This window comes from Lissotriton vulgaris, chromosome 7 (assembly GCF_964263255.1).
Source record: "Lissotriton vulgaris chromosome 7, aLisVul1.2, whole genome shotgun sequence".
NCBI lineage: Eukaryota > Metazoa > Chordata > Amphibia > Caudata > Salamandridae > Lissotriton > Lissotriton vulgaris.
The window spans coordinates 1,610,781,338-1,610,794,949 of record NC_141695.1 but is presented as its reverse complement, the minus strand read 5'-3'; the positions used below and the strand labels follow the sequence as shown (position 1 = coordinate 1,610,794,949).

The 13,612-nt window shown below is 44.7% G+C and overlaps 1 pseudogene across 1 annotated transcript in view; it reads left to right on the top strand.

The window, feature by feature from the left end:
* LOC147706093 (ankyrin repeat domain-containing protein SOWAHA-like) overlaps positions 1 to 13,612 on the top strand; it is a 107,985-nt pseudogene that overhangs the window by 63,776 nt on the left and 30,597 nt on the right. Inside the window, exons 6-8 of the transcript XR_015297615.1 lie at positions 3,167 to 3,226; positions 3,379 to 3,492; positions 12,062 to 12,152. The product of XR_015297615.1 is annotated as an ankyrin repeat domain-containing protein SOWAHA-like (transcript). The remainder of the gene's footprint in view (positions 1 to 3,166; positions 3,227 to 3,378; positions 3,493 to 12,061; positions 12,153 to 13,612) is intronic.

The following is a 13,612-nucleotide window of genomic DNA, read 5'->3' as shown; positions in this document are numbered from 1 at the left end:
TATATATATATATACACGCATCTGAGAGGCACACGACAGTCCTCCGCCCTCCGGGCTTCAATTAGAACATGCTTTGTCGCTCCACACAATTTTCGGCCAGACGCGTTTATCACTATGTATCAGTCCAAACAACCCTTATTGATGATTGGTTGTAAGTCAACCGTAGACCAGCTATCCTAGTAGCATGGACAAGAGCAGTCTTTAGGCTAAACTCTAGAGGGCGTGTTAAGCCAGCTGTTATACCATCACATATACCCCTTGAACACCAAGTGAAAGGACACCACACAAGTTGTTATGAAAATAAAAGTATATTTATTTAGAACACAACAACTCTTTATGAGGACAGGGCGCTAAGCGCAATACAAAGCTCTTATAAAAAATACTGAAAGTCGCACAATTTACACAAATGCCCGAGGGGCACGAAAAACCATATACTCTAAAAGTGGAATGCGAAATTACTAGCAGGTAAGTACTACTCTAATAGACTTTAGGATCGCTAGGACTTGACTACTGAACCTTCAGATTACTAGCAGGAGGCCTAGGGAGATCGGGTGCAGAGTGTGCACTCTCACGCGGGATGCGGGACAAAGTCTATGGATGCTAGATTTCGTAAAGTTAGTGTTATCGAACGAATCCGACTAGGTAGAGCTGAAACGAAAAAGGATCTGGACCCTTAGATAGTTAAGCTATGCTGGAGCACCGAAATGCTCAGGTTACCTAGCCCAGGGGCTGCGGCTGCATAGGTCTGAAAAGACGTCGGGAATCCTCGTTGCAGTCTATGGAGCCTGAAAGAAGAAGTTGCTGCCAGGCGACCAGTGTTGAAGTTCGATGGGATCCAAGCCTGGATCGGTGATGGAGGATACCTGTAAGCAGAGGGGACCAAGTTCTGAATCACTAGCCAGTGATTAGATGGGCACCAGGATGGCACCGGATGGAGTCACCTCGACCAGGTGAGTGGGCGACGCTGGACTCTGCAGTCTCTCGGACCAGGAGGCGTTGTCGGCGACCAGGATGGAGGTGAGAGCTGTCCCACGAAGGTATCTGCTGTCGACGTCGCTGGACCCAGGATTGGGGCAACAAGTCTTGGCAAATGCAAGCCCACACGGTGGGCTTAAAATGGCGTCTGGAGTGGACCAGGAGGGTCCGGGGTGCTCCTCTGTTGGAGGGGAGCAAGGGCCAGTCTGGAGCAACCAGACCAGCGGTGTTGTCGTCGTGGTGCGTCGTCAATGGGCCACAAGCCAGCAGGCAAGTAGCCGGACAACGCTGTGAGCAGCAAAGAGCAGAAGGGCCCCACGCAGATCTGGTGGATGCTGGGGGGCTGGACTTCGGTGCTGGAGCTGCTCAGGGTTAGGGCTTCTCGAACCCCAAAGCACTCACTCGAGGATCCCTCGGCGGTCGTGCTGGATAAGCGTCGTGCAGTTCTGAAGATGGCCGGTCCCTCGAGGTCTCGTCACACCCACGGATCTCAGCTGGGCTGATGATGTAGGTAGAGGTCCGAGGTGCCAGGGAAGCCGGGTCTCGTCGTGCTGGTCGGTCGGATTCCTGAGGAAGGACGTGCAGCAAACCGCAGTGTTCTTAGTTGGTGCCCGCAGATGCAGGGTGACTACTCCTTAGTCACAAGGGAGAAATCTTAAGAAGAAGTCTTGAGTTCCTTTCGTAGAAAGTAGTTTCAGGATTCAAAGATGATCTAATCTGGAAGGGTCCCCGCTCCCGCCTTTATACTAAAGAAAGGGGCTGGTACGGGACTAGGTCCTGCCCATGGGTAGGACCAGGAAGGGGGTGGTTACACCCCTCTCCCATGCCGGACTTTCCCCAGCTCAGGGGCTGGTGTGCCCCTGGAACTGGTTCCAGCCGGCCTATGCGTAGTGAGCACCGGGGTGCCACTTGCAGTCACCTTCCTATTCAGCCCTGCCTACCCAGGATACACAAAACCCTGTCTGGGATGGTGCTAGCACCGCCCCTGACAGGAAACCCTTTGTCCAAGCTCTCCTCGCTGGAAGGACTCCCAGCAGCAGGAGGTCAGACTTGTGTCTGTGGTGGCAGCATCCATTTTGTGATGCTGAGGCTCGAGTTAACTTTAACCGGGGTTCACAGTTACACACATGTCGTGTCCCTCTAGAAGGGTGGAATGCTAACCCCGTTGCCAGAATTGGCGAGGGGTTAGTATTCCAATTCGTATGACCTCTTACTCGACATGTTTTGATGAAGCGATACCAGAGTTGGCATTTAACCGTGAGGATAATAATGCACTTAAGAGTATATGGTATGCGTTCTCATGGAACAGCTATTAGGACTTGGTTCCGCAAGCTGCAGACAGGCTCAGCTCATGCCAGAGCACCATCTCACATGATTCCAAGCACTCTGCCTTCAGGATTGTTAAGGCCTGCCATAGGAGTGACTGATAGGAATCTATGTGTCCATTTTAGGGTTGGATATAGGTATACTTTATCTACAGCAAGGGGTGATTACACCACCTTGCCCCAGCTGTCGTGCAGCCAGTTGTGTCAGATTTAGATGGCCAGCCAGGGGTGGCATAATACATGCTGCAGCCCCTGGTAGGCCCTGGGTACACCTATGCCCTGAGTTACAGGGTCTGATAAGGTGGCCCAGTACCAATTGGATATGTACCTAAGGTACATGGAATCCATTTTACAGAGAGAGCAGCAGGCCTGGGGTCCTGATTGGCATTGTCCCAGGCCAACTATGTCAAAAACCAGCTAAAACATAGGGCAGCAATGAAGAACATTAATAATTACCCAAGACAGACACTGGAATAAATTCAAACTGTAGACCAGAATGATAAAGGAGGAACTGTCATTTATGTTTTCATTATATACTAGTGCGTAGTCAGATACTTTCCTGTATCCACTCTTTTCAGCATACCATCCTTCATAAATTCATATAAAATTTACCAGCATTAATACAAGACCATTCTGGCTTGACAAAGACTTTTAGAGTCACCTTTGAAGACCAGGGCTATATTTTTCTGTGGGAGCAGCGTGTGAATCTATGAAGGTGTTCCAAACCGAAAGTACTTAATACTGTCTCTGTGGATGTGCCTACGATCAATTTGGTCTGTAATCTTAACTTGGAGTCAGTAGATGCAGTTAGGAGAAAGGGGAGATCTAGCTTGAGCAGTAATATCTCATCTTTCTTTCTCACAAAGGATCTGGAGCAGGACGTCTTTGAAGATGGAGGGAGCAGTGGGGGATCAGTATCAGTGGCAGTGAGTATTATTTAAAAAAAAATTGGTGTCTGAGGTGTGCTGATGCCCCCATGCTTCACTGATAATAATCTTGTTTGGGCTGCCTTCTCGCTCTTTTTTTTGTAACCTGGGTACACATTCCCACTTGATAACCCCTTGTTTTCTGGCTGTAGTTGGATCCAGTGGAGAAAGAATGGCTGCAAGGATCAGCCAGTGGCAACTTTCCTGCCCTCACTGAACTTCTCAAGCAAGAGCCTGCGTTGGCATGGAAAAAGGTAATTCTGCCTGTGATGTGAATGTGTTACCCAATGTCCACTGCTTTGATACTCACTAATCTTTATGCACCAATGGTTCTCATTAGTGTAATTGGACATATAATATTACATTAGGGGGCAAAATAACCTCAACGATTAATTGCTGTAGTATTGATAATTAGATAATCAACAAAGACCACCACAATCGTAAGTAAAACAAAAAAGAAGAAATGTAGCTCTTCAGATATTACATGCATACAGTATACCCATACAAACACAAACAACAACACAGTGCAGTGTGTCCATAGTGTAACAACCACAGCAAAACCAAATACAGCAGTGAGAGTATACAGGAAGGCTGATGTATTTATAAGAAAAAAACACTATGAGTTCTTGAATCAGTTGAGTTGATCAAATTGACAGTTTCTTTCTGTTACTCTTCGTAGATGACTTTTCAACGATAATTCCAAGATTCTTATTAGACATCTGTAATCTGTAGTGATTAATAGAACAGAATTAGGGAGAGGTGGTGGTCTATATTGTTTGAGACTTGAGGATATGTGAGGAGTTTACCTGAACTTCCAAGTTAACATGGGATGGAGAATGCTAACATCTGTTACAGATGTATTCTAATAAAATAGCAAGTGCACCCTAGTTAAAGGGGGTAGATATGTACTCACTCAGGGGAGCATGGCCTGTAGGGGTAAGAATAACTTGAATGGGTAAGCACTCTACGAAAGTAAAGAAAAAGGGCAATCCCCAGTAAACTCATTAACAGTGAAATAAACTTACCCCAAATGACCAAGAGCTGCCGCCGGGTTAAGTGCAAAGTTTCATAATTGTTATAGGTAGGACAGGTTCCACCAAATGGCAGCCTGCCATGAGGAATCAGTGCTCTGATAAGACAGCTGGCAGCATAGAGCACCTTTCACTGTTGGTGATGGAGAGCGAACATACGATAGGAAGGAGCATACAAGATTTCTCCAAAATGAGGTTTGAAGCAAATCGGTCTTGACCCTGCTCCTTGTGGGAACAGCCCCGTCCGAAATGCCAAGTCAGGTCCTCCCTGAACCAGAAGACAAGCAACCCAGGACTGGATTCACCCTAATTTTGGGCTCATCAGCATGGTACAGCTTGGTTCCAGTGACACAGTGCGCATGGGACCCTGGCTGATGAACCCATAAATAGAGCAAAACCAGTCCTGGGTTGCTTGTTTTCCGGTTTAGGGAGGACCTGGCTTGGCAGTTCGGGTGGACTGTCCCCATGAGGAGCAGGATCAAGACTGATTTGCACATGGTTAGGTCCAAACTGGGGTTGCATCGTGAGCAAAACAATAGTTTGGAGTGCTACCCCAAGCTATTGCCAGAGGTTAGACTTATTTTAAGCAGCCTCCAATCTCCTTTTGTGGGTTTTATGTACCACCCTAAGTGGCATGGGTATGCCCAGATGTGGGTCCCATGCTCACTGTCACTTGAACCAAGCTGTACCCGGCTGATGAACCCTTAAATGGGACGAATCTGGTCCTGGGTTGCTTTTGTTCCAGTTCAGGGAGGGCCTGGCTTGGCATTTCAGATTGAACTGTTCCCATGAGGAGCAGGGTCAAGACTGATTTACATATGTTTGGGTGCAAACTGAGGAGGCATGGTAAGCAAAAGAACGATGGGTTGGAGTGCTATCCTTCGCTATTGCCAGTGGTTTGGCTTATTATAAGCAGCTTCCAATCACCTTTTGTGGGTTTTATTTACAGCTAGATCTTGACCTTAAAAATTAACTTTAGGGAAGACCTTACCTGAGGGACCGTGGATGGGACATATAATATGGCAAAAGAGTATTTCTTTGAGTGGGCTTCCTGTACGGAGATGTTATTAATGTCCCATCGTCATTTTTGATTAGGAGATCTAGAAAAGGAATATGTTTGTCACAATGAAATGTAAGTTGGCCTGTTTCTGATCAAGGCATGTCACAGGCTCCTCTAGCTTTGTGGTTGAGTCTTCCCATATCATAACACACCATCGGTATACAGTTTCCTGCAGGGATTAAGATGTGTCAAGACAAATTGATGATGTCTTTGTCTCTGTGGGGGTACTTGTAGTGCAGGCTGTTACTCCAAGGAGTGTCCTGGCGCTAAAGCTGAGAGGTAACAGCATGGAAGTAGGTTTAGGGGCAAGAGATAAGCCAGGTTAAAGGCATCTACAAAAATATTCACTAGATTTGGGACAGAGACAGAACCCATCAAAGTACTGCCACATTGTTGGTTTTACTGATTATTATATTTGAATTGATTGGTAGTCAGAGCAATTGTCAAAAGATTGGTATTGTACTCTGTGGGTACCACATGGGGTCTGGGATGTGCATTGTGGACCTGTTCAATGATTTGTAAGCTCTCTTGCTGTAGTATGTTAGTATAGAGGGAGATGATACTGACATCTCCTTCTGCGAGTCAACGGGCAAGCCTTCTGTCAGGTTCACCATATACATACTATCCCACCCATACATAGGTTTCGAGTGTGGGGCAACATCTTTAATGAAGACTTTTATATATTCACTCAAAGGCTTCTGAACTGAGCCAGACAAGATTGGTCTGCTAGAAGTGTTTTCTAAACTCTTAAGTAATTTAGGCATCGTAAGAAGGATGGATACCCTGGGGTACTTTTTATTAAGGAATTCAAATTCCTTTGGGGGTATGGAAGCCACTCTCCTTTGCCCTCGTTTTCAACTCTAGAACCCTAGCTTTAGTTGATTCAATGGGATTGTGTGCCAGTCTCAAATATTAGTTTTGGTCGGACAGTTGTTTTTTGAATTTCAGCGCATCATAGTCCTCTACACCTGGTACTACTATTCCTCCCCCAAGGGTACCTGTCCTTTTATCCGCTCCCGAAAGTGCACAAGACCCTAAAAGAAATCGCTCGGTTAGTTGGGTTTCTTGGCAGGACCCCATATTCCGAACTCCCCATTCTTTGGCAGTCCAGCACATCAGTTTTCCTGTATTGTGCTCATCCCACAAGTGCTTACGTCTAACAATGCTGTTGCTTTATGATAGTTTTGAAACTCTAGATTTTTTTAAAGTTAGTCAGTAGGCCGTAGTTAATAAAAGCTACAGTTCTTTTTAGAGCCCACAAAATCAGCAAAGCAAACTATGTGCATATAACATTGCTTGTGACAATCCACCTCTTTGCATCCCACAACGGAGGCCTCTGTAGCAGATAGTCAAGAGAAGGGTTGAACAGACGTCTCAATGACAAACCTGCATTGCGCTCTGTCTTAAAGCATGTCTAGACTCTTTATTTCCCATTGAACTCTCTAATATGTATTTTTCATTTTTCTACTCCTTTCTTTTCGTGATTTCGGTGCAGGACTTCACCTCGGTGAGTACTCTTGAGGTGTTTTGCGTGTCAGAAATCCAGAGCAGCCTTGACATTTCTTGACATTTTGTTTAAAGTATATATGTTTGTTAATTTTGCTGAAAGTATATATGTTTGTGACACTGATTCATGTGCTATTGCTTTATGGACTGGGGCATAAGAGCCATATTTGTGTAGGCATCTGTTGTTAGTTCTAGTACTACACAAGTCCCTGCTGAGCTTATGATATAGTTGGATTCTTCCATATTTTTTTTTTTAAGTGTTGTTAGTCATGATATTTTTGATTTGGATTATACACTCTGTGTGTCTGAAGTGTGATATATTGGTGCTGTGTATATATATCATGCCCTATCACTCAATTTGTGTTAGAAGAAATTTGCTGCATGTCTCTTTCTTTCTCAGGTGTAACAAACCTCAATAAAAAATGCTTGATAAAGTGCGTTTCTCCATGCACAGGTATCTTATCCACGAAACTCTGAGATACCACAGAGTTCAAGTGTGTTTGGTTTAATGCATCTCTATTTCTACTCCTCCTCGTACTCTGTGTACTTGTCATGCACTATGATCTGTTGTTTGCAGCATGCTGGAACTTGGAGCCTGAGTTTCATATATGCTGTGACTCTTGGTTAAGTCTACCTTTAATTGTGATAGTCTCAAGTATTGTCACTTAAATTACTCACCGTTTAAAGTACAGGGCCCTGAATACAGATTAACATGCTGGAAACAGAATTGCCATGCCAAATTCTTCACGTTTTGCCCTAATCCAGGTCCGTTTCTCTGCACATTTTTCTTCTAATTTCAACAGCAGGAAAAGGTGCACCGAAACTCATTCAGTTTTACTGGGTGCGCAGATGTGGTCAGTAAAACATGATCAGTAATAAGGCCATATAGTCTTCCAATTTACCCAAGATACTGTCTGACCAACTCAGAATGGACCATTAAAGTCATTTTTTTGGGGATATTGTGCCACCTTTACCTAAAACTCTGTGCTTCTGAGATGAGGTAAGTGTACACATGTCCGTACATGCTTGTAGGAGGCTGGCTGTCTAGTAAGTAACTCTGGGCATAGTGGGGCTACGCAAAACACCACAGAGTTTAGAACAAACTCTGCACACTCCGCGTAGCTCCGCTATGAGTCACCCGCCCTATTAACAATTGCTATACAAGCTTAAAAAAAATATATAAAGTATTAAAAAACGCCTTACCTGAGCAGCAGCGTCACCGGGCTGCCCTCTTCCTCCATCGTAACTTCTTGATGACCATTGCGCATGCGCTTTTCTCGCGAGAAATGCTCCCTATGAGAACCGTCCAGCCCAAACTGCCAGTCTAGGTCATCCCTGGACTGGAAACAAGCATCCTCGGACCAGCCTAATCAGCCAGGCTAGCTTGACTCCAGTGGGATTCAAGCTAGCCTGGCTTATGAGGTGATGATGCCCCGAAACCGGTCCCAGGATGCTTGTTTCCGGCCCAGGGAGGACCTGGCTTGGCTGTTCGGGCTAACCTGTTGCCATGAGGCACAGGCTAAAGACTGATTTGCATATGGTTGGGTCTAAACTGGGGTGGCATGGTGAGCATAAGAACAATGGATTTGGGTGGGTGAATGATTTATTTACTCTGTATTCCGTCCAACATCTGTGCGTCTTTTACATTCTTTTTTTAGGCACAGAGAGATATTAAATGATTTGCTAGAATCACAGGGTCTTGAGGTGACGCCAAGACTTGAACTAGGTTCCCCATTTACAATGTCAGCAGCTCAAGATACAATGCCACATCCTGGTTAGACGAAGGTGAAAGGGAGAAGCCACATTAAAGCTCTGCTCTGAATGGACTTGTGGTTCAAACTGGACCTCTAACTAAGCCAGGGAGTACACGCCTTTGGTGTCTATTTCTCACGTTAGCATGTTTCAAAGTGGTGCTGTATTGTCAGACCAGTGGACAAGGAGAGTATTATTTGTCCAGGATCAAACAGTTTGTTAATTTAGTAGAACTAGGACTGCAGTACACTGCTACTTGGTACAGGGATATATATTTACTACTGTGCTGCATTTAGGTGACTATTACAGATGACTGGACACCTCCCTTCTCTCAGGATATATTCAGTACATTAATAAAAATGTCCGTATCAGGCAGTTTTTACATTGAACAAAATACTCCCAATCTTACAATAAAGGGAGCAGCAGAGCAATAAGTAGGGCCACTGGAACTATGTAGCAGGGGTGAGTCAAATTATGTGGCAGGGATAAGTAAATTATGCATCACAAAATGGCACATTGTGCTCTTTAATTCGGCACATTTTATGATAGGATTAATTCACTATACTGTCCTTTTTGTGCTTATTAACACTGACTGTGCATTGTTGCACTTTATTATAACCTGTTTAACATCCAAATGTAGCAATAAGCAACAGAAAGCTAACAAGTCTCGCTTTGCACAGGATCTTCGTTTGCATGGCAACACCTGTTTCTGTGTTGTTAGGAACTTTTGAACTATTTGAGCTAGAAATATGAAAATTGTTCTTGTAAAAACCTGCAGATTATGCAGCAGATGTCGGATTAAGTAGCAAATCTATAACTCTGCGAAAAATGCAGCTGATGCACAATCACATAATTCCTGTGGCCCTGCTCACAGGATCAGTGTTGGTGAAGGTGAAGTCGCGTAACAGGCAGTGACTCCACATGCGGCCTGAGTCTCCTTGATAAGGGCCCGATATGTAACCTGGAGCAGTAAAAGTAAAGAGCTCCTTCCCGATGTCACGTCATGCCACTGATCCTGTAACTGACTTGGCGTTTCAACCATTACCACTCCTTTACATCTCAGGACCACAATTCGCCCATCTATAGCTGTGCCCTGACGAAGTTCAATTATTTGAACGAAATCCGTTGGCTGATGCTTTTTGCACCATTTATTGGAATATAAATTAAAGAATTAACTTTTCACGAAGGACCGGTTCTTTCATTATTATTGAAACTGACAAATCTGGGAGTGCCCCTCTCCACCCTTTCTCACAGTCTGGTACATCTGCCCAGCAGTTTGCATCTCCCAACGGCAGGTGCAGGAGCTGATTGTGCACACCAACTTCTATTACAATTTGACAAACTAATAGGGGAGCATAGCTAAGAAGTGCGGCTGCTGGAGTCCGCTGTTGGTTCTTTGCCACTGATGTTTGGCGCACTATGACTGCTAACTGTTGATTGTTATGATGCGACACACACTGAGTGTTTTTGAAGGGAGTTTATTCATATTCAGTTAGTAGGCAAATTATGTTTTGACTTGTGAAACATTTTGTCACTCTTTTTGTGTACATCTTGTTGAAGTTTGCGTCGTGACTCCTACACCAAGTGTCTGTTAAATGTTCTTTGTTGGTTCGTTGACAATTCATTCTCTCTCCTTTGCTCTTCCTCTGCCTCCTTTCTGGGTTGATTCAACTGCTGTTCTGTCTGGTGATGGTGCTGTTGCTGATACAGGGGGTAAGCATTACTTGTTCTAAAACATAATATTTGTGTATTATCTCCAAAAAACAATAAGCGAACAAATAAAAATGGGATGGCATTTATAGAGCTAGCTTTATACGTATATGTAGGTCACCTCTTCAAACACTGCAAAGATACTTTTGTTTCAGGCTATCTGTGATTGAGAGCGGCCTGCCACTGGGAGGACCTGGAAGGGCCTCTTCTTAGGTGCACTTGGGCAGCTCATTTATGTGGTACAATGGACTCAAACCATTAGGAAGTGAGAATATTCTGGGCACTTGCATCCTTGGAACCCTTTGTTTAAAAATAGCCGCAGTCTTGGTTGGGAAGGTCCTGGGATAACCCGGATCTCAGGGGGGTGGTTATTATAGCAACCATGGGCTCTTGAAGTTTGTATTCTAAATTATGCATCCCCTTGGGTATGTGATTCAGTGACTGTAGATTAAGGGACAATGGCTGTGCCCCTTGGGGTCCTGGACAGTCCCCCATCTGGCTAGGATGGCAGTGAAGCTGTCAAGATGTTTTAGGGTCATGGATGCTGAGATTGCTCTTCAGTTTATGAGGAATTTCTAGGCTCATCCTTCCTGAACTCTTGAGAACGAGGTTAATCCAGTTCTTTTTTTCTGAGTCTGACGGGAAATAGAAAAAAGGTGTAGAGCAGGATCAAAGGGATAGTGAAAAGGCTGTAGTCATCGTTTTTTGGAATCCTGCTGTACATAACCATATAATAAGTCTGAGTGTGCACCCTCACCTTTCACTCGCTAACTCTTCTAGTTGCATGGTCATGGGTTTCTGCATTGCTGCATTCTTTGGTTTGTTGGCATTTCATTTTACATTCTACTTTCTTCAGCATCATTTGCAATCATCATTCAGTGAAAATTACCCACTTCTTCTAATTGAAACTCCTTGATGTCTTTTTTTTTTTTTGGTCGCTCCAACCTGGACATTTGTCTGATCTGGAACCTTAACCTCTGATTCGCTGCGATCGACATACAGTTTGTAAGTAACTCAAAAAGACATTCTACAACTACAACTTTTACTGTTCAGCCTTCTGGCTGCGCACACATCTTTATCATCACCTGGCACAACTTCATAACTATGATCTGCTTTCAAATGGACCTTGAGCTTCGATGCATCATTGCACTCCTGGTGTTCCATCTTCCCTAATCCCCTGGCTTTTTTCGCTGCCAGTGATCTTTTCAAGCTTCCCTTCTTCACCTGTGTCGAGTCAAGGGCTCACCTGTATCCCCTTCAGTTAAAACTCACACAATCCCTGGTTGGTCTTCGCATTTTTTTCCTTCTAGTTGTGTAACATATACCACGTCTTAGTCTCTTCCTGCCCTGAAGATCCCTCTTACAACCTGCATGCTGTCTCTTGATACTTAACACCACCCTTGTCTGCTCTGCCTCCTTTTCTGTACACATCTTATATCATGTCCTCTCTTGTTAACCTTCACAACACCACTGTTCCCTCCGTCTGGTATCTCTGCTGTACCGCCATGTATTCCTTACTTCTCACACATCCCATGTCCCACCAAACCTAACTCCTCCCCTAGAGCGCGTTCTCGTATTCTTCACTTCACAATCTGTCCAACTATCTCCATTTCTCCCACTGTCTTTTGTTATCCTTAATACCACCCCTTTTCTTTTGCCTTATCTCTGTCAATTTACTTCCGCTCTGCATTCATCCACAGTTACTCCTTTCCTCAACAACACTCTCTTACCCTTGAGGTCTCGATTGATTCTCACTTTGCCTTTCCCCCGTCACAGACTGCCCTCCACTGGGCTGCCAAGCACGGGAAGTCCGAGATGGTCACGATGTTGGTGAATGCTGGCGCGGAAATCAACTCAAGAGATGTAAGTGATGTACATGTAACAAGAAGAGGTAACGGCAGCATGTCAAGGGGAGGGCAAACCATTGAATGAGGTAGGGAAAGAACATGGGAAGACACCAGTTAGAGGATGAGCTGAGGCAACCCATATACATTCAGCTTTGAATAGTATTGGAGTAAGTATTGTCAGCATGGAAGTAGGTGAAACAATTCGGTTTCATCCTGGATGAGTAGAGATGCGGTCCTAGCTTGATGGTGAGAGCATACAATGCATGTGTGGATGGGCATAGCAATTATGCAATGTTGTCATTGATGGGAGAAATAGCGTGTGTTGCCTGTATGACATCCTGCAGTGCAGCTGTGGAAGATGAAGGTGAGACCGCACACAGGCAGTTCTAGGATAGAGGCAGGAGAGCATGATTTTCCAGCATGAACTATGGCAGGGAACATGTAATACCAGGCGAAAGAGCCTGCAGTACCCAGATAATAAGCCATGGTAAGTTTTAAAGGACTGATACTTACTCTTATAAAATATTTTTAATTCAGAACTCAGCATTAACTAGGAAAGATGGGGCAGTGGTAGACTGCTGAATATTTAACTCAGAATTCAGAACTCCCCAATCCTCCCTCTTTTTCAGCGAGCAAGAGGCTAATTGGAGTGTTGAGCCCAATGGGGAAAAGTAACCAGTTGCTATAACCTACTGGGATCCTCCCACCTAGTGGAAGAGGAAATATGTATTCCAGTTATTTCTTCTTCCTAATGAGGTCCTCTGGAAAGAACAGTTGTGAATGGAAAAATCTAGTTCTGCATCTCAGCTTCTGTAACATACCTCCAGTTGAAAGCCTTTCTGCTCCTATCTTGATCCTAATGACATTGCCTGGCTGGATTGAGTGGAAAGCTGCCTTTGTCTCACATATCACTGGTCTCTAGAGGGATAGCCAGTTTCCACCAAGGATCGTATGGCCTAGAGATATAAATGTAGTTTGCAAAATTCTTCAGACAGTCTACAAAATTAAACGTTATTCGCTGTTAAGATTCCAAAGGTACGAATTCATACCAAAATAGAACTCAGCAGTGAAAAGGGGGTGAATCCTACTTCTAGCTCCAAGAGGGCTATGTCAAATTAGTGGCATGTCTAAGAAATAAATCAATACCTTTCCCCACCTATTTGCAATTGTTAAATTCAAGGTTCTGAGCTGGGATGGTGCAGTGAGCTAAATAACGGTGATGGATCAAGCCCTGATCTTTGGACTGGGTAAGAGTGGTCTGCTTAATTCAGACACTCTGTTCATCACCACCCCCTTTTCTGAATCGTTTTTGGCCACTATAGGTGTGGCAGGGTATACTCAGACATGAGTCCCTTGCTCACTGCACCATCAGGATTCAAGCAAGCCGGGCCGACGACGGCTGAAATGCCAGAAACCGGTCCCCGGAAGCTTGTCTCCTTTCCGGTGAAGAACTGGCTTGGTAGTTTGGTCTGCCCTGTTC